The sequence below is a fragment of the Leptonotus elevatus genome, chromosome 1, assembly GCF_054856555.1.
Source record: "Leptonotus elevatus isolate MCC_2025b chromosome 1, RoL_Lele_1.0, whole genome shotgun sequence".
NCBI lineage: Eukaryota > Metazoa > Chordata > Actinopteri > Syngnathiformes > Syngnathidae > Leptonotus > Leptonotus elevatus.
The window spans coordinates 51,538,403-51,553,283 of record NC_141239.1 but is presented as its reverse complement, the minus strand read 5'-3'; the positions used below and the strand labels follow the sequence as shown (position 1 = coordinate 51,553,283).

Genomic DNA, 14,881 nt, shown 5'->3' with positions numbered 1-14,881 from the left:
AAATGAATTGACAAGACTTTAACTCGAACCTATACCTTTCTTGGGAGACCAAAATTCCCAATACACAGTGGAAGGAAGTAGACCTTGTCGAGCACCTGAGAACACTTGGCACTTAAGAACTTAGCGTTAACACCAATGCCAGGCCACACGTCGCAAACAGCAACCGGAAACAGCACCTCTGAGACACACAGAAGTCGGAAGTCCCGTCTCCTCCGTGGCATATACCCCATAGCAATGCTCGCATACTTTAACAAAATAGACTAGACAGAGAGCTAAATAACAGAAGACACACTCGTTGTCGGCAGGATTCGAACCTACGAGGGGACCCCAATGGATTTCTAGTCCATCGCCTTAACCACTCGGCCACGACAACCTTGCCCATGTAGCTTTAATATTAAGACTAGTGCTTGCTGAATAGATCCGTTATAGGGAAGAGTTCCAAAGGAAACAGCACCTCTTGCAGCGTACAGATGGTCTCAGATCTTTAAGTCTAGTCTCTTAGTAAATTCTGAGAAATCAAGTCAACAGACACACTTTTAACAGTACTTGGTTAAGAGTGGGGTTTGAACACAGAACACAATTTGATCAGAAGTGCCAAATTGCTAAGGACCCAGTCACACCTTGACATCACTATTCATTTTGACGCAATTGAAGCCAAGAGAATATAGAGAGCAAAATTCCAGAAAGTAATTGCGTTGTCGGCAGGATTTGAACCTACGCAGAGAGACCCCAATGTATTTCAAGTCCATCGCCTTAACCACTCGGCCACGACAACATATAACTTTAGCATTTAATGCTAACATTAGGGTTAACACCAGTGTTTGTCCCTCTAAATTTCGTGAATAGTATGAGCTTCAGTTGGCTTCTTGATTGGCTGTCATTCTGTTCCATGCATGTCACAATCACCATCTACTTAAAAAGTAATTCGATGGTAGGGCTCGCGCTGACTTTGGTGAGAAGGGGCTTGTTGGGGTCATTATAAATCCACTTATTGCGTCTACTAGTCTTTACAGAATCAGGTTTTCGGAACAAGCAGCTAATTTCAATGCTTACAACATGATGACCATACAATCCAATGATTACTGTAAAACCTGCATTCTCGTCTGTAGGACAAGTGTCCAGAGCCGAATAAAAAAAATGACATGTTGAAAATACCTTGTCAGGAGTGGGATTTGAACCCACGCCTCTATTTAGAGACCAGAAAGCCCAAACCACTGAGGAAAGACGCATATCTTGAGTCTGGCGCCTTAGACCACTCGGCCATCCTGACCTTCAAGAACATGAAAGTCATGGGAAACCAAACCTACAACAGTCTGGTCTTAGCCAAAATGCATCCTAAAATACTTTTCAGCTATGCTTTTTGAACCCAATGCCTTCATTTGGAGGCAGAAATCCCAATTTGTTGTGGAAGGAGTCATCTTTTGTCAGGTGCCCAAGAGTACTAGTCTATGCTGAATTGTAACAATCTGTATTTCTTGGAAAGCTAAAATGCAATAATCTGGTCAGTTAAGTACTGCTGAGCCCATACTCATGTTAAAATGAATTGACAAGACTTTAACTCGAACCTATACCTTTCTTGGGAGACCAAAATTCCCAATACACAGTGGAAGGAAGTACACTTTGTCGAGCACCTGAGAACACTTGGCACTTAAGAACTTAGCGTTAACACCAATGCCAGGCCACACGTCGCAAACAGCAACCGGAAACAGCACCTCTGAGACACACAGAAGTTGGAAGTCTCTTCTCCTCCGTGGCATATACCCCATTGCAATGCTCGCATACTTTAACACAATAGACAAGACAGAGAGCTAAATAACAGAAGACACACTCGTTGTCGGCAGGATTCGAACCTATGAGGGGAGACCCCAATGGATTTCTAGTCCATCGCCTTAACCACTCGGCCACGACAACCTTGCCCATATAGCTTTAATATTAAGACTAGTGCTTGCTGAATAGATCCGTTATAGGGAAGAGTTCCAAAGGAAACAGCACCTCTTGCAGCGTACAGATGGTCTCAGATCTTTAAGTCTAGTCTCTTAGTAAATTCTGAGAAATCAAGTCAACAGACACACTTTTAACAGTACTTGGTTAAGAGTGGGGTTTGAACACAGAATACAATTTGATCAGAAGTTCCAAATTGCTAAAGACCCAGTCACACCTTGACATCACTATTCATTTTGACGCAATTGAAGCCAAGAGAATATAGAGAGCAAAATTCCAGAAAGTAATTGCGTTGTCGGCAGGATTTGAACCTACGCAGGGAGACCCCAATGTATTTCAAGTCCATCGCCTTAACCACTCGGCCACGACAACATATAACTTTAGCATTTAATGCTAACATTAGGGTTAACACCAGTGTTTGTCCCTCTAAATTGCGTGAATAGTATGAGCTTCAGTTGGCTTCTTGATTGGCTGTCATTCTGTTCCATGCATGTCACAATCACCATCTACTTAAAAAGTAATTCGATGGTAGGGCTCGCGCTGACTTTGGTGAGAAGGGGCTTGTTGGGGTCATTATAAATCCACTTATTGCGTCTACTAGTCTTTACAGAATCAGGTTTTCGGAACAAGCAGCTAATTTCAATGCTTACAACATGATGACCATACAATCCAATGATTACTGTAAAACCTGCATTCTCGTCTGTAGGACAAGTGTCCAGAGCCGAATAAAAAAAATGACATGTTGAAAATACCTTGTCAGGAGTGGGATTTGAACCCACGCCTCTATTTAGAGACCAGAAAGCCCAAACCACTGAGGAAAGACGCATATCTTGAGTCTGGCGCCTTAGACCACTCGGCCATCCTGACCTTCAAGAACATGAAAGTCATGGGAAACCAAACCTACAACAGTCTGGTCTTAGCCAAAATGCATCCTAAAATACTTTTCAGCTATGCTTTTTGAACCCAATGCCTTCATTTGGAGGCAGAAATCCCAATTTGCTGTGGAAGGAGTCATCTTTTGTCAGGTGCCCAAGAGTACTAGTCTATGCTGAATTGTAACAATCTGTATTTCTTGGAAAGCTAAAATGCAATAATCTGGTCAGTTAAGTACTGCTGAGCCCATACTCATGTTAAAATGAATTGACAAGACTTTAACTCGAACCTATACCTTTCTTGGGAGACCAAAATTCCCAATACACAGTGGAAGGAAGTACACTTTGTCGAGCACCTGAGAACACTTGGCACTTAAGAACTTAGCGTTAACACCAATGCCAGGCCACACGTCGCAAACAGCAACCGGAAACAGCACCTCTGAGACACACAGAAGTTGGAAGTCTCTTCTCCTCCGTGGCATATACCCCATTGCAATGCTCGCATACTTTAACACAATAGACAAGACAGAGAGCTAAATAACAGAAGACACACTCGTTGTCGGCAGGATTCGAACCTATGAGGGGAGACCCCAATGGATTTCTAGTCCATCGCCTTAACCACTCGGCCACGACAACCTTGCCCATATAGCTTTAATATTAAGACTAGTGCTTGCTGAATAGATCCGTTATAGGGAAGATTTCCAAAGGAAACAGCACCTCTTGCAGCGTACAGATGGTCTCAGATCTTTAAGTCTAGTCTCTTAGTAAATTCTGAGAAATCAAGTCAACAGACACACTTTTAACAGTACTTGGTTAAGAGTGGGGTTTGAACACAGAATACAATTTGATCAGAAGTGCCAAATTGCTAAAGACCCAGTCACACCTTGACATCACTATTCATTTTGACGCAATTGAAGCCAAGAGAATATAGAGAGCAAAATTCCAGAAAGTAATTGCGTTGTCGGCAGGATTTGAACCTACGCAGGGAGACCCCAATGGATTTCAAGTCCATCGCCTTAACCACTCGGCCACGACAACATATAGCTTAGCATTTAATGCTAACATTAGGGTTAACACCAGTGTTTGTCCCTCTAAATTTCGTGAATAGTATGAGCTTCAGTTGGCTTCTTGATTGGCTGTCATTCTGTTCCATGCATGTCACAATCACCATCTACTTAAAAAGTAATTCGATGGTAGGGCTCGCGCTGACTTTGGTGAGAAGGGGCTTGTTGGGGTCATTATAAATCCACTTATTGCGTCTACTAGTCTTTACAGAATCAGGTTTTCGGAACAAGCAGCTAATTTCAATGCTTACAACATGATGACCATACAATCCAATGATTACTGTAAAACCTGCATTCTCGTCTGTAGGACAAGTGTCCAGAGCCGAATAAAAAAAATGACATGTTGAAAATACCTTGTCAGGAGTGGGATTTGAACCCACGCCTCTATTTAGAGACCAGAAAGCCCAAACCACTGAGGAAAGACGCATATCTTGAGTCTGGCGCCTTAGACTACTCGGCCATCCTGACCTTCAAGAACATGAAAGTCATGGGAAACCAAACCTACAACAGTCTGGTCTTAGCCAAAATGCATCCTAAAATACTTTTCAGCTATGCTTTTTGAACCCAATGCCTTCATTTGGAGGCAGAAATCCCAATTTGCTGGTGAAGGAGTCATCTTTTGTCAGGTGCCCAAGAGTACTAGTCTATGCTGAATTGTAACAATCTGTATTTCTTGGAAAGCTAAAATGCAATAATCTGGTCAGTTAAGTACTGCTGAGCCCATACTCATGTTAAAATGAATTGACAAGACTTTAACTCGAACCTATACCTTTCTTGGGAGACCAAAATTCCCAATACACAGTGGAAGGAAGTACACCTTGTCGAGCACCTGAGAACACTTGGCACTTAAGAACTTAGCGTTAACACCAATGCCAGGCGACACGTCGCAAACAGCAACCGGAAACAGCACCTCTGAGACACACAGAAGTTGGAAGTCCCTTCTCCTCCGTGGCATATACCCCATAGCAATGCTCGCATACTTTAACACAATAGACAAGACAGAGAGCTAAATAAAAGAAGACACACTCGTTGTCGGCAGGATTCGAACCTATGAGGGGAGACCCCAATGGATTTCTAGTCCATCGCCTTAACCACTCGGCCACGACAACCTTGCCCATGTAGCTTTAATATTAAGACTAGTGCTTGCTGAATAGATCCGTTATAGGGAAGAGTTCCAAAGGAAACAGCACCTCTTGCAGCGTACAGATGGTCTCAGATCTTTAAGTCTAGTCTCTTAGTAAATTCTGAGAAATCAAGTCAACAGACACACTTTTAACAGTACTTGGTTAAGAGTGGGGTTTGAACACAGAATACAATTTGATCAGAAGTGCCAAATTGCTAAGGACCCAGTCACACCTTGACATCACTATTCATTTTGACGCAAGTGAAGCCAAGAGAATATAGAGAGCAAAATTCCAGAAAGTAATTGCGTTGTCGGCAGGATTTGAACCTACGCAGGGAGACCCCAATGTATTTCAAGTCCATCGCCTTAACCACTCGGCCACGACAACATATAACTTTAGCATTTAATGCTAACATTAGGGTTAACACCAGTGTTTGTCCCTCTAAATTTCGTGAATAGTATGAGCTTCAGTTGGCTTCTTGATTGGCTGTCATTCTGTTCCATGCATGTCACAATCACCATCTACTTAAAAAGTAATTCGATGGTAGGGCTCGCGCTGACTTTGGTCAGAAGGGGCTTGTTGGGGTCATTATAAATCCACTTATTGCGTCTACTAGTCTTTACAGAATCAGGTTTTCGGAACAAGCAGCTAATTTCAATGCTTACAACATGATGACCATACAATCCAATGATTACTGTAAAACCTGCATTCTCGTCTGTAGGACAAGTGTCCAGAGCCGAATAAAAAAAATGACATGTTGAAAATACCTTGTCAGGAGTGGGATTTGAAACCACGCCTCTATTTAGAGACCAGAAAGCCCAAACCACTGAGGAAAGACGCATATCTTGAGTCTGGCGCCTTAGACCACTCGGCCATCCTGACCTGCAAGAACATAAAAGTCATGGGAAACCAAACCTACAACAGTCTGGTCTTAGCCAAAATGCATCCTAAAATACTTTTCAGCTATGCTTTTTGAACCCAATGCCTTCATTTGGAGGCAGAAATCCCAATTTGCTGTGGAAGGAGTCATCTTTTGTCAGGTGCCCAAGAGTACTAGTCTATGCTGAATTGTAACAATCTGTATTTCTTGGGAAGCTAAAATGCAATAATCTGGTCAGTTAAGTACTGCTGAGCCCATACTCATGTTAAAATGAATTGACAAGACTTTAACTCGAACCTATACCTTTCTTGGGAGACCAAAATTCCCAATACACAGTGGAAGGAAGTACACCTTGTCGAGCACCTGAGAACACTTGGCACTTAAGAACTTAGCGTTAACACCAATGCCAGGCCACACGTCGCAAACAGCAACCGGAAACAGCACCTCTGAGACACACAGAAGTCGGAAGTCCCGTCTCCTCCGTGGCATATACCCCATAGCAATGCTCGCATACTTCAACAAAATAGACTAGACAGAGAGCTAAATAACAGAAGATACACTCGTTGTCGGCAGGATTCGAACCTACGAGGGGAGACCCCAATGGATTTCTAGTCCATCGCCTTAACCACTCGGCCACGACAACCTTGCCCATGTAGCTTTAATATTAAGACTAGTGCTTGCTGAATAGATCCGTTATAGGGAAGAGTTCCAAAGGAAACAGCACCTCTTGCAGCGTACAGATGGTCTCAGATCTTTAAGTCTAGTCTCTTAGTAAATTCTGAGAAATCAAGTCAACAGACACACTTTTAACAGTACTTGGTTAAGAGTGGGGTTTGAACACAGAACACAATTTGATCAGAAGTGCCAAATTGCTAAGGACCCAGTCACACCTTGACATCACTATTCATTTTGACGCAAGTGAAGCCAAGAGAATATAGAGAGCAAAATTCCAGAAAGTAATTGCGTTGTCGGCAGGATTTGAACCTACGCAGGGAGACCCCAATGGATTTCAAGTCCATCGCCTTAACCACTCGGCCACGACAACATATAGCTTAGCATTTAATGCTAACATTAGGGTTAACACCAGTGTTTGTCCCTCTAAATTTCGTGAATAGTATGAGCTTCAGTTGGCTTCTTGATTGGCTGTCATTCTGTTCCATGCATGTCACAATCACCATCTACTTAAAAAGTAATTCGATGGTAGGGCTCGCGCTGACTTTGGTGAGAAGGGGCTTGTTGGGGTCATTATAAATCCACTTATTGCGTCTACTAGTCTTTACAGAATCAGGTTTTCGGAACAAGCAGCTAATTTCAATGCTTACAACATGATGACCATACAATCCAATGATTACTGTAAAACCTGCATTCTCGTCTGTAGGACAAGTGTCCAGAGCCGAATAAAAAAAATGACATGTTGAAAATACCTTGTCAGGAGTGGGATTTGAACCCACGCCTCTATTTAGAGACCAGAAAGCCCAAACCACTGAGGAAAGACGCATATCTTGAGTCTGGCGCCTTAGACCACTCGGCCATCCTGACCTGCAAGAACATAAAAGTCATGGGAAACCAAACCTACAACAGTCTGGTCTTAGCCAAAATGCATCCTAAAATATTTTTCAGCTATGCTTTTTGAACCCAATGCCTTCATTTGGAGGCAGAAATCCCAATTTGCTGTGGAAGGAGTCATCTTTTGTCAGGTGCCCAAGAGTACTAGTCTATGCTGAATTGTAACAATCTGTATTTCTTGGGAAGCTAAAATGCAATAATCTGGTCAGTTAAGTACTGCTGAGCCCATACTCATGTTAAAATGAATTGACAAGACTTTAACTCGAACCTATACCTTTCTTGGGAGACCAAAATTCCCAATACACAGTGGAAGGAAGTAGACCTTGTCGAGCACCTGAGAACACTTGGCACTTAAGAACTTAGCGTTAACACCAATGCCAGGCCACACGTCGCAAACAGCAACCGGAAACAGCACCTCTGAGACACACAGAAGTCGGAAGTCCCGTCTCCTCCGTGGCATATACCCCATAGCAATGCTCGCATACTTTAACAAAATAGACTAGACAGAGAGCTAAATAACAGAAGACACACTCGTTGTCGGCAGGATTCGAACCTACGAGGGGACCCCAATGGATTTCTAGTCCATCGCCTTAACCACTCGGCCACGACAACCTTGCCCATGTAGCTTTAATATTAAGACTAGTGCTTGCTGAATAGATCCGTTATAGGGAAGAGTTCCAAAGGAAACAGCACCTCTTGCAGCGTACAGATGGTCTCAGATCTTTAAGTCTAGTCTCTTAGTAAATTCTGAGAAATCAAGTCAACAGACACACTTTTAACAGTACTTGGTTAAGAGTGGGGTTTGAACACAGAACACAATTTGATCAGAAGTGCCAAATTGCTAAGGACCCAGTCACACCTTGACATCACTATTCATTTTGACGCAATTGAAGCCAAGAGAATATAGAGAGCAAAATTCCAGAAAGTAATTGCGTTGTCGGCAGGATTTGAACCTACGCAGGGAGACCCCAATGTATTTCAAGTCCATCGCCTTAACCACTCGGCCACGACAACATATAACTTTAGCATTTAATGCTAACATTAGGGTTAACACCAGTGTTTGTCCCTCTAAATTTCGTGAATAGTATGAGCTTCAGTTGGCTTCTTGATTGGCTGTCATTCTGTTCCATGCATGTCACAATCACCATCTACTTAAAAAGTAATTCGATGGTAGGGCTCGCGCTGACTTTGGTGAGAAGGGGCTTGTTGGGGTCATTATAAATCCACTTATTGCGTCTACTAGTCTTTACAGAATCAGGTTTTCGGAACAAGCAGCTAATTTCAATGCTTACAACATGATGACCATACAATCCAATGATTACTGTAAAACCTGCATTCTCGTCTGTAGGACAAGTGTCCAGAGCCGAATAAAAAAAATGACATGTTGAAAATACCTTGTCAGGAGTGGGATTTGAACCCACGCCTCTATTTAGAGACCAGAAAGCCCAAACCACTGAGGAAAGACGCATATCTTGAGTCTGGCGCCTTAGACCACTCGGCCATCCTGACCTTCAAGAACATGAAAGTCATGGGAAACCAAACCTACAACAGTCTGGTCTTAGCCAAAATGCATCCTAAAATACTTTTCAGCTATGCTTTTTGAACCCAATGCCTTCATTTGGAGGCAGAAATCCCAATTTGCTGTGGAAGGAGTCATCTTTTGTCAGGTGCCCAAGAGTACTAGTCTATGCTGAATTGTAACAATCTGTATTTCTTGGAAAGCTAAAATGCAATAATCTGGTCAGTTAAGTACTGCTGAGCCCATACTCATGTTAAAATGAATTGACAAGACTTTAACTCGAACCTATACCTTTCTTGGGAGACCAAAATTCCCAATACACAGTGGAAGGAAGTACACTTTGTCGAGCACCTGAGAACACTTGGCACTTAAGAACTTAGCGTTAACACCAATGCCAGGCCACACGTCGCAAACAGCAACCGGAAACAGCACCTCTGAGACACACAGAAGTTGGAAGTCTCTTCTCCTCCGTGGCATATACCCCATTGCAATGCTCGCATACTTTAACACAATAGACAAGACAGAGAGCTAAATAACAGAAGACACACTCGTTGTCGGCAGGATTCGAACCTATGAGGGGAGACCCCAATGGATTTCTAGTCCATCGCCTTAACCACTCGGCCACGACAACCTTGCCCATATAGCTTTAATATTAAGACTAGTGCTTGCTGAATAGATCCGTTATAGGGAAGAGTTCCAAAGGAAACAGCACCTCTTGCAGCGTACAGATGGTCTCAGATCTTTAAGTCTAGTCTCTTAGTAAATTCTGAGAAATCAAGTCAACAGACACACTTTTAACAGTACTTGGTTAAGAGTGGGGTTTGAACACAGAATACAATTTGATCAGAAGTTCCAAATTGCTAAAGACCCAGTCACACCTTGACATCACTATTCATTTTGACGCAATTGAAGCCAAGAGAATATAGAGAGCAAAATTCCAGAAAGTAATTGCGTTGTCGGCAGGATTTGAACCTACGCAGGGAGACCCCAATGTATTTCAAGTCCATCGCCTTAACCACTCGGCCACGACAACATATAACTTTAGCATTTAATGCTAACATTAGGGTTAACACCAGTGTTTGTCCCTCTAAATTGCGTGAATAGTATGAGCTTCAGTTGGCTTCTTGATTGGCTGTCATTCTGTTCCATGCATGTCACAATCACCATCTACTTAAAAAGTAATTCGATGGTAGGGCTCGCGCTGACTTTGGTGAGAAGGGGCTTGTTGGGGTCATTATAAATCCACTTATTGCGTCTACTAGTCTTTACAGAATCAGGTTTTCGGAACAAGCAGCTAATTTCAATGCTTACAACATGATGACCATACAATCCAATGATTACTGTAAAACCTGCATTCTCGTCTGTAGGACAAGTGTCCAGAGCCGAATAAAAAAAATGACATGTTGAAAATACCTTGTCAGGAGTGGGATTTGAACCCACGCCTCTATTTAGAGACCAGAAAGCCCAAACCACTGAGGAAAGACGCATATCTTGAGTCTGGCGCCTTAGACCACTCGGCCATCCTGACCTTCAAGAACATGAAAGTCATGGGAAACCAAACCTACAACAGTCTGGTCTTAGCCAAAATGCATCCTAAAATACTTTTCAGCTATGCTTTTTGAACCCAATGCCTTCATTTGGAGGCAGAAATCCCAATTTGCTGTGGAAGGAGTCATCTTTTGTCAGGTGCCCAAGAGTACTAGTCTATGCTGAATTGTAACAATCTGTATTTCTTGGAAAGCTAAAATGCAATAATCTGGTCAGTTAAGTACTGCTGAGCCCATACTCATGTTAAAATGAATTGACAAGACTTTAACTCGAACCTATACCTTTCTTGGGAGACCAAAATTCCCAATACACAGTGGAAGGAAGTACACTTTGTCGAGCACCTGAGAACACTTGGCACTTAAGAACTTAGCGTTAACACCAATGCCAGGCCACACGTCGCAAACAGCAACCGGAAACAGCACCTCTGAGACACACAGAAGTTGGAAGTCTCTTCTCCTCCGTGGCATATACCCCATTGCAATGCTCGCATACTTTAACACAATAGACAAGACAGAGAGCTAAATAACAGAAGACACACTCGTTGTCGGCAGGATTCGAACCTATGAGGGGAGACCCCAATGGATTTCTAGTCCATCGCCTTAACCACTCGGCCACGACAACCTTGCCCATATAGCTTTAATATTAAGACTAGTGCTTGCTGAATAGATCCGTTATAGGGAAGAGTTCCAAAGGAAACAGCACCTCTTGCAGCGTACAGATGGTCTCAGATCTTTAAGTCTAGTCTCTTAGTAAATTCTGAGAAATCAAGTCAACAGACACACTTTTAACAGTACTTGGTTAAGAGTGGGGTTTGAACACAGAATACAATTTGATCAGAAGTTCCAAATTGCTAAAGACCCAGTCACACCTTGACATCACTATTCATTTTGACGCAATTGAAGCCAAGAGAATATAGAGAGCAAAATTCCAGAAAGTAATTGCGTTGTCGGCAGGATTTGAACCTACGCAGGGAGACCCCAATGTATTTCAAGTCCATCGCCTTAACCACTCGGCCACGACAACATATAACTTTAGCATTTAATGCTAACATTAGGGTTAACACCAGTGTTTGTCCCTCTAAATTGCGTGAATAGTATGAGCTTCAGTTGGCTTCTTGATTGGCTGTCATTCTGTTCCATGCATGTCACAATCACCATCTACTTAAAAAGTAATTCGATGGTAGGGCTCGCGCTGACTTTGGTGAGAAGGGGCTTGTTGGGGTCATTATAAATCCACTTATTGCGTCTACTAGTCTTTACAGAATCAGGTTTTCGGAACAAGCAGCTAATTTCAATGCTTACAACATGATGACCATACAATCCAATGATTACTGTAAAACCTGCATTCTCGTCTGTAGGACAAGTGTCCAGAGCCGAATAAAAAAAATGACATGTTGAAAATACCTTGTCAGGAGTGGGATTTGAACCCACGCCTCTATTTAGAGACCAGAAAGCCCAAACCACTGAGGAAAGACGCATATCTTGAGTCTGGCGCCTTAGACCACTCGGCCATCCTGACCTTCAAGAACATGAAAGTCATGGGAAACCAAACCTACAACAGTCTGGTCTTAGCCAAAATGCATCCTAAAATACTTTTCAGCTATGCTTTTTGAACCCAATGCCTTCATTTGGAGGCAGAAATCCCAATTTGCTGTGGAAGGAGTCATCTTTTGTCAGGTGCCCAAGAGTACTAGTCTATGCTGAATTGTAACAATCTGTATTTCTTGGAAAGCTAAAATGCAATAATCTGGTCAGTTAAGTACTGCTGAGCCCATACTCATGTTAAAATGAATTGACAAGACTTTAACTCGAACCTATACCTTTCTTGGGAGACCAAAATTCCCAATACACAGTGGAAGGAAGTACACTTTGTCGAGCACCTGAGAACACTTGGCACTTAAGAACTTAGCGTTAACACCAATGCCAGGCCACACGTCGCAAACAGCAACCGGAAACAGCACCTCTGAGACACACAGAAGTTGGAAGTCTCTTCTCCTCCGTGGCATATACCCCATTGCAATGCTCGCATACTTTAACACAATAGACAAGACAGAGAGCTAAATAACAGAAGACACACTCGTTGTCGGCAGGATTCGAACCTATGAGGGGAGACCCCAATGGATTTCTAGTCCATCGCCTTAACCACTCGGCCACGACAACCTTGCCCATATAGCTTTAATATTAAGACTAGTGCTTGCTGAATAGATCCGTTATAGGGAAGATTTCCAAAGGAAACAGCACCTCTTGCAGCGTACAGATGGTCTCAGATCTTTAAGTCTAGTCTCTTAGTAAATTCTGAGAAATCAAGTCAACAGACACACTTTTAACAGTACTTGGTTAAGAGTGGGGTTTGAACACAGAATACAATTTGATCAGAAGTGCCAAATTGCTAAAGACCCAGTCACACCTTGACATCACTATTCATTTTGACGCAATTGAAGCCAAGAGAATATAGAGAGCAAAATTCCAGAAAGTAATTGCGTTGTCGGCAGGATTTGAACCTACGCAGGGAGACCCCAATGTATTTCAAGTCCATCGCCTTAACCACTCGGCCACGACAACATATAACTTTAGCATTTAATGCTAACATTAGGGTTAACACCAGTGTTTGTCCCTCTAAATTTCGTGAATAGTATGAGCTTCAGTTGGCTTCTTGATTGGCTGTCATTCTGTTCCATGCATGTCACAATCACCATCTACTTAAAAAGTAATTCGATGGTAGGGCTCGCGCTGACTTTGGTCAGAAGGGGCTTGTTGGGGTCATTATAAATCCACTTATTGCGTCTACTAGTCTTTACAGAATCAGGTTTTCGGAACAAGCAGCTAATTTCAATGCTTACAACATGATGACCATACAATCCAATGATTACTGTAAAACCTGCATTCTCGTCTGTAGGACAAGTGTCCAGAGCCGAATAAAAAAAATGACATGTTGAAAATACCTTGTCAGGAGTGGGATTTGAACCCACGCCTCTATTTAGAGACCAGAAAGCCCAAACCACTGAGGAAAGACGCATATCTTGAGTCTGGCGCCTTAGACCACTCGGCCATCCTGACCTGCAAGAACATAAAAGTCATGGGAAACCAAACCTACAACAGTCTGGTCTTAGCCAAAATGCATCCTAAAATACTTTTCAGCTATGCTTTTTGAACCCAATGCCTTCATTTGGAGGCAGAAATCCCAATTTGCTGTGGAAGGAGTCATCTTTTGTCAGGTGCCCAAGAGTACTAGTCTATGCTGAATTGTAACAATCTGTATTTCTTGGGAAGCTAAAATGCAATAATCTGGTCAGTTAAGTACTGCTGAGCCCATACTCATGTTAAAATGAATTGACAAGACTTTAACTCGAACCTATACCTTTCTTGGGAGACCAAAATTCCCAATACACAGTGGAAGGAAGTACACCTTGTCGAGCACCTGAGAACACTTGGCACTTAAGAACTTAGCGTTAACACCAATGCCAGGCCACACGTCGCAAACAGCAACCGGAAACAGCACCTCTGAGACACACAGAAGTCGGAAGTCCCGTCTCCTCCGTGTTATATACCCCATAGCAATGCTCGCATACTTCAACAAAATAGACTAGACAGAGAGCTAAATAACAGAAGACACACTCGTTGTCGGCAGGATTCGAACCTACGAGGGGAGACCCCAATGGATTTCTAGTCCATCGCCTTAACCACTCGGCCACGACAACCTTGCCCATGTAGCTTTAATATTAAGACTAGTGCTTGCTGAATAGATCCGTTATAGGGAAGAGTTCCAAAGGAAACAGCACCTCTTGCAGCGTACAGATGGTCTCAGATCTTTAAGTCTAGTCTCTTAGTAAATTCTGAGAAATCAAGTCAACAGACACACTTTTAACAGTACTTGGTTAAGAGTGGGGTTTGAACACAGAACACAATTTGATCAGAAGTGCCAAATTGCTAAGGACCCAGTCACACCTTGACATCACTATTCATTTTGACGCAAGTGAAGCCAAGAGAATATAGAGAGCAAAATTCCAGAAAGTAATTGCGTTGTCGGCAGGATTTGAACCTACGCAGGGAGACCCCAATGGATTTCAAGTCCATCGCCTTAACCACTCGGCCACGACAACATATAGCTTAGCATTTAATGCTAACATTAGGGTTAACACCAGTGTTTGTCCCTCTAAATTTCGTGAATAGTATGAGCTTCAGTTGGCTTCTTGATTGGCTGTCATTCTGTTCCATGCATGTCACAATCACCATCTACTTAAAAAGTAATTCGATGGTAGGGCTCGCGCTGACTTTGGTGAGAAGGGGCTTGTTGGGGTCATTATAAATCCACTTATTGCGTCTACTAGTCTTTACAGAATCAGGTTTTCGGAACAAGCAGCTAATTTC

At 42.7% G+C, this 14,881-nt stretch overlaps 29 non-coding genes across 29 annotated transcripts; all 29 read right to left on the bottom strand.

Moving 5' to 3' along the window:
* Window positions 1-293: 293 nt before the first annotated feature.
* Window positions 294-373, bottom strand: trnas-aga (transfer RNA serine (anticodon AGA)). The gene has a single exon. It is a non-coding gene; the product is annotated as a tRNA-Ser (tRNA).
* Window positions 374-693: 320 nt separating this feature from the next.
* trnas-uga (transfer RNA serine (anticodon UGA)) lies at window positions 694-775 on the bottom strand. Its single transcript has one exon. It is a non-coding gene; the product is annotated as a tRNA-Ser (tRNA).
* A 382-nt stretch (window positions 776-1,157) lies between these two features.
* On the bottom strand, window positions 1,158-1,270 carry trnal-caa (transfer RNA leucine (anticodon CAA)). Its single transcript has 2 exons — window positions 1,233-1,270; window positions 1,158-1,203 (listed from the first exon to the last, which is right to left on the bottom strand). It is a non-coding gene; the product is annotated as a tRNA-Leu (tRNA).
* Window positions 1,271-1,829: 559 nt separating this feature from the next.
* Window positions 1,830-1,911, bottom strand: trnas-aga (transfer RNA serine (anticodon AGA)). Its single transcript has one exon. It is a non-coding gene; the product is annotated as a tRNA-Ser (tRNA).
* Window positions 1,912-2,231: 320 nt separating this feature from the next.
* Window positions 2,232-2,313, bottom strand: trnas-uga (transfer RNA serine (anticodon UGA)). The gene has a single exon. It is a non-coding gene; the product is annotated as a tRNA-Ser (tRNA).
* A 382-nt stretch (window positions 2,314-2,695) lies between these two features.
* Window positions 2,696-2,808, bottom strand: trnal-caa (transfer RNA leucine (anticodon CAA)). Its single transcript has 2 exons — window positions 2,771-2,808; window positions 2,696-2,741 (listed from the first exon to the last, which is right to left on the bottom strand). It is a non-coding gene; the product is annotated as a tRNA-Leu (tRNA).
* A 559-nt stretch (window positions 2,809-3,367) lies between these two features.
* trnas-aga (transfer RNA serine (anticodon AGA)) lies at window positions 3,368-3,449 on the bottom strand. The gene has a single exon. It is a non-coding gene; the product is annotated as a tRNA-Ser (tRNA).
* A 320-nt stretch (window positions 3,450-3,769) lies between these two features.
* Window positions 3,770-3,851, bottom strand: trnas-uga (transfer RNA serine (anticodon UGA)). Its single transcript has one exon. It is a non-coding gene; the product is annotated as a tRNA-Ser (tRNA).
* Window positions 3,852-4,232: 381 nt separating this feature from the next.
* Window positions 4,233-4,345, bottom strand: trnal-caa (transfer RNA leucine (anticodon CAA)). Its single transcript has 2 exons — window positions 4,308-4,345; window positions 4,233-4,278 (listed from the first exon to the last, which is right to left on the bottom strand). It is a non-coding gene; the product is annotated as a tRNA-Leu (tRNA).
* Window positions 4,346-4,904: 559 nt separating this feature from the next.
* On the bottom strand, window positions 4,905-4,986 carry trnas-aga (transfer RNA serine (anticodon AGA)). The gene has a single exon. It is a non-coding gene; the product is annotated as a tRNA-Ser (tRNA).
* A 320-nt stretch (window positions 4,987-5,306) lies between these two features.
* On the bottom strand, window positions 5,307-5,388 carry trnas-uga (transfer RNA serine (anticodon UGA)). Its single transcript has one exon. It is a non-coding gene; the product is annotated as a tRNA-Ser (tRNA).
* A 382-nt stretch (window positions 5,389-5,770) lies between these two features.
* On the bottom strand, window positions 5,771-5,883 carry trnal-caa (transfer RNA leucine (anticodon CAA)). The gene is made up of 2 exons: window positions 5,846-5,883; window positions 5,771-5,816 (listed from the first exon to the last, which is right to left on the bottom strand). It is a non-coding gene; the product is annotated as a tRNA-Leu (tRNA).
* A 559-nt stretch (window positions 5,884-6,442) lies between these two features.
* Window positions 6,443-6,524, bottom strand: trnas-aga (transfer RNA serine (anticodon AGA)). Its single transcript has one exon. It is a non-coding gene; the product is annotated as a tRNA-Ser (tRNA).
* Window positions 6,525-6,844: 320 nt separating this feature from the next.
* Window positions 6,845-6,926, bottom strand: trnas-uga (transfer RNA serine (anticodon UGA)). Its single transcript has one exon. It is a non-coding gene; the product is annotated as a tRNA-Ser (tRNA).
* Window positions 6,927-7,307: 381 nt separating this feature from the next.
* On the bottom strand, window positions 7,308-7,420 carry trnal-caa (transfer RNA leucine (anticodon CAA)). Its single transcript has 2 exons — window positions 7,383-7,420; window positions 7,308-7,353 (listed from the first exon to the last, which is right to left on the bottom strand). It is a non-coding gene; the product is annotated as a tRNA-Leu (tRNA).
* A 559-nt stretch (window positions 7,421-7,979) lies between these two features.
* trnas-aga (transfer RNA serine (anticodon AGA)) lies at window positions 7,980-8,059 on the bottom strand. Its single transcript has one exon. It is a non-coding gene; the product is annotated as a tRNA-Ser (tRNA).
* Window positions 8,060-8,379: 320 nt separating this feature from the next.
* trnas-uga (transfer RNA serine (anticodon UGA)) lies at window positions 8,380-8,461 on the bottom strand. The gene has a single exon. It is a non-coding gene; the product is annotated as a tRNA-Ser (tRNA).
* A 382-nt stretch (window positions 8,462-8,843) lies between these two features.
* trnal-caa (transfer RNA leucine (anticodon CAA)) lies at window positions 8,844-8,956 on the bottom strand. The gene is made up of 2 exons: window positions 8,919-8,956; window positions 8,844-8,889 (listed from the first exon to the last, which is right to left on the bottom strand). It is a non-coding gene; the product is annotated as a tRNA-Leu (tRNA).
* A 559-nt stretch (window positions 8,957-9,515) lies between these two features.
* On the bottom strand, window positions 9,516-9,597 carry trnas-aga (transfer RNA serine (anticodon AGA)). Its single transcript has one exon. It is a non-coding gene; the product is annotated as a tRNA-Ser (tRNA).
* Window positions 9,598-9,917: 320 nt separating this feature from the next.
* On the bottom strand, window positions 9,918-9,999 carry trnas-uga (transfer RNA serine (anticodon UGA)). The gene has a single exon. It is a non-coding gene; the product is annotated as a tRNA-Ser (tRNA).
* Window positions 10,000-10,381: 382 nt separating this feature from the next.
* Window positions 10,382-10,494, bottom strand: trnal-caa (transfer RNA leucine (anticodon CAA)). The gene is made up of 2 exons: window positions 10,457-10,494; window positions 10,382-10,427 (listed from the first exon to the last, which is right to left on the bottom strand). It is a non-coding gene; the product is annotated as a tRNA-Leu (tRNA).
* A 559-nt stretch (window positions 10,495-11,053) lies between these two features.
* Window positions 11,054-11,135, bottom strand: trnas-aga (transfer RNA serine (anticodon AGA)). Its single transcript has one exon. It is a non-coding gene; the product is annotated as a tRNA-Ser (tRNA).
* Window positions 11,136-11,455: 320 nt separating this feature from the next.
* On the bottom strand, window positions 11,456-11,537 carry trnas-uga (transfer RNA serine (anticodon UGA)). The gene has a single exon. It is a non-coding gene; the product is annotated as a tRNA-Ser (tRNA).
* Window positions 11,538-11,919: 382 nt separating this feature from the next.
* trnal-caa (transfer RNA leucine (anticodon CAA)) lies at window positions 11,920-12,032 on the bottom strand. The gene is made up of 2 exons: window positions 11,995-12,032; window positions 11,920-11,965 (listed from the first exon to the last, which is right to left on the bottom strand). It is a non-coding gene; the product is annotated as a tRNA-Leu (tRNA).
* A 559-nt stretch (window positions 12,033-12,591) lies between these two features.
* Window positions 12,592-12,673, bottom strand: trnas-aga (transfer RNA serine (anticodon AGA)). Its single transcript has one exon. It is a non-coding gene; the product is annotated as a tRNA-Ser (tRNA).
* Window positions 12,674-12,993: 320 nt separating this feature from the next.
* Window positions 12,994-13,075, bottom strand: trnas-uga (transfer RNA serine (anticodon UGA)). The gene has a single exon. It is a non-coding gene; the product is annotated as a tRNA-Ser (tRNA).
* A 382-nt stretch (window positions 13,076-13,457) lies between these two features.
* On the bottom strand, window positions 13,458-13,570 carry trnal-caa (transfer RNA leucine (anticodon CAA)). The gene is made up of 2 exons: window positions 13,533-13,570; window positions 13,458-13,503 (listed from the first exon to the last, which is right to left on the bottom strand). It is a non-coding gene; the product is annotated as a tRNA-Leu (tRNA).
* Window positions 13,571-14,129: 559 nt separating this feature from the next.
* trnas-aga (transfer RNA serine (anticodon AGA)) lies at window positions 14,130-14,211 on the bottom strand. Its single transcript has one exon. It is a non-coding gene; the product is annotated as a tRNA-Ser (tRNA).
* A 320-nt stretch (window positions 14,212-14,531) lies between these two features.
* On the bottom strand, window positions 14,532-14,613 carry trnas-uga (transfer RNA serine (anticodon UGA)). Its single transcript has one exon. It is a non-coding gene; the product is annotated as a tRNA-Ser (tRNA).
* Between the last annotated feature and the right edge of the window lie 268 nt (window positions 14,614-14,881).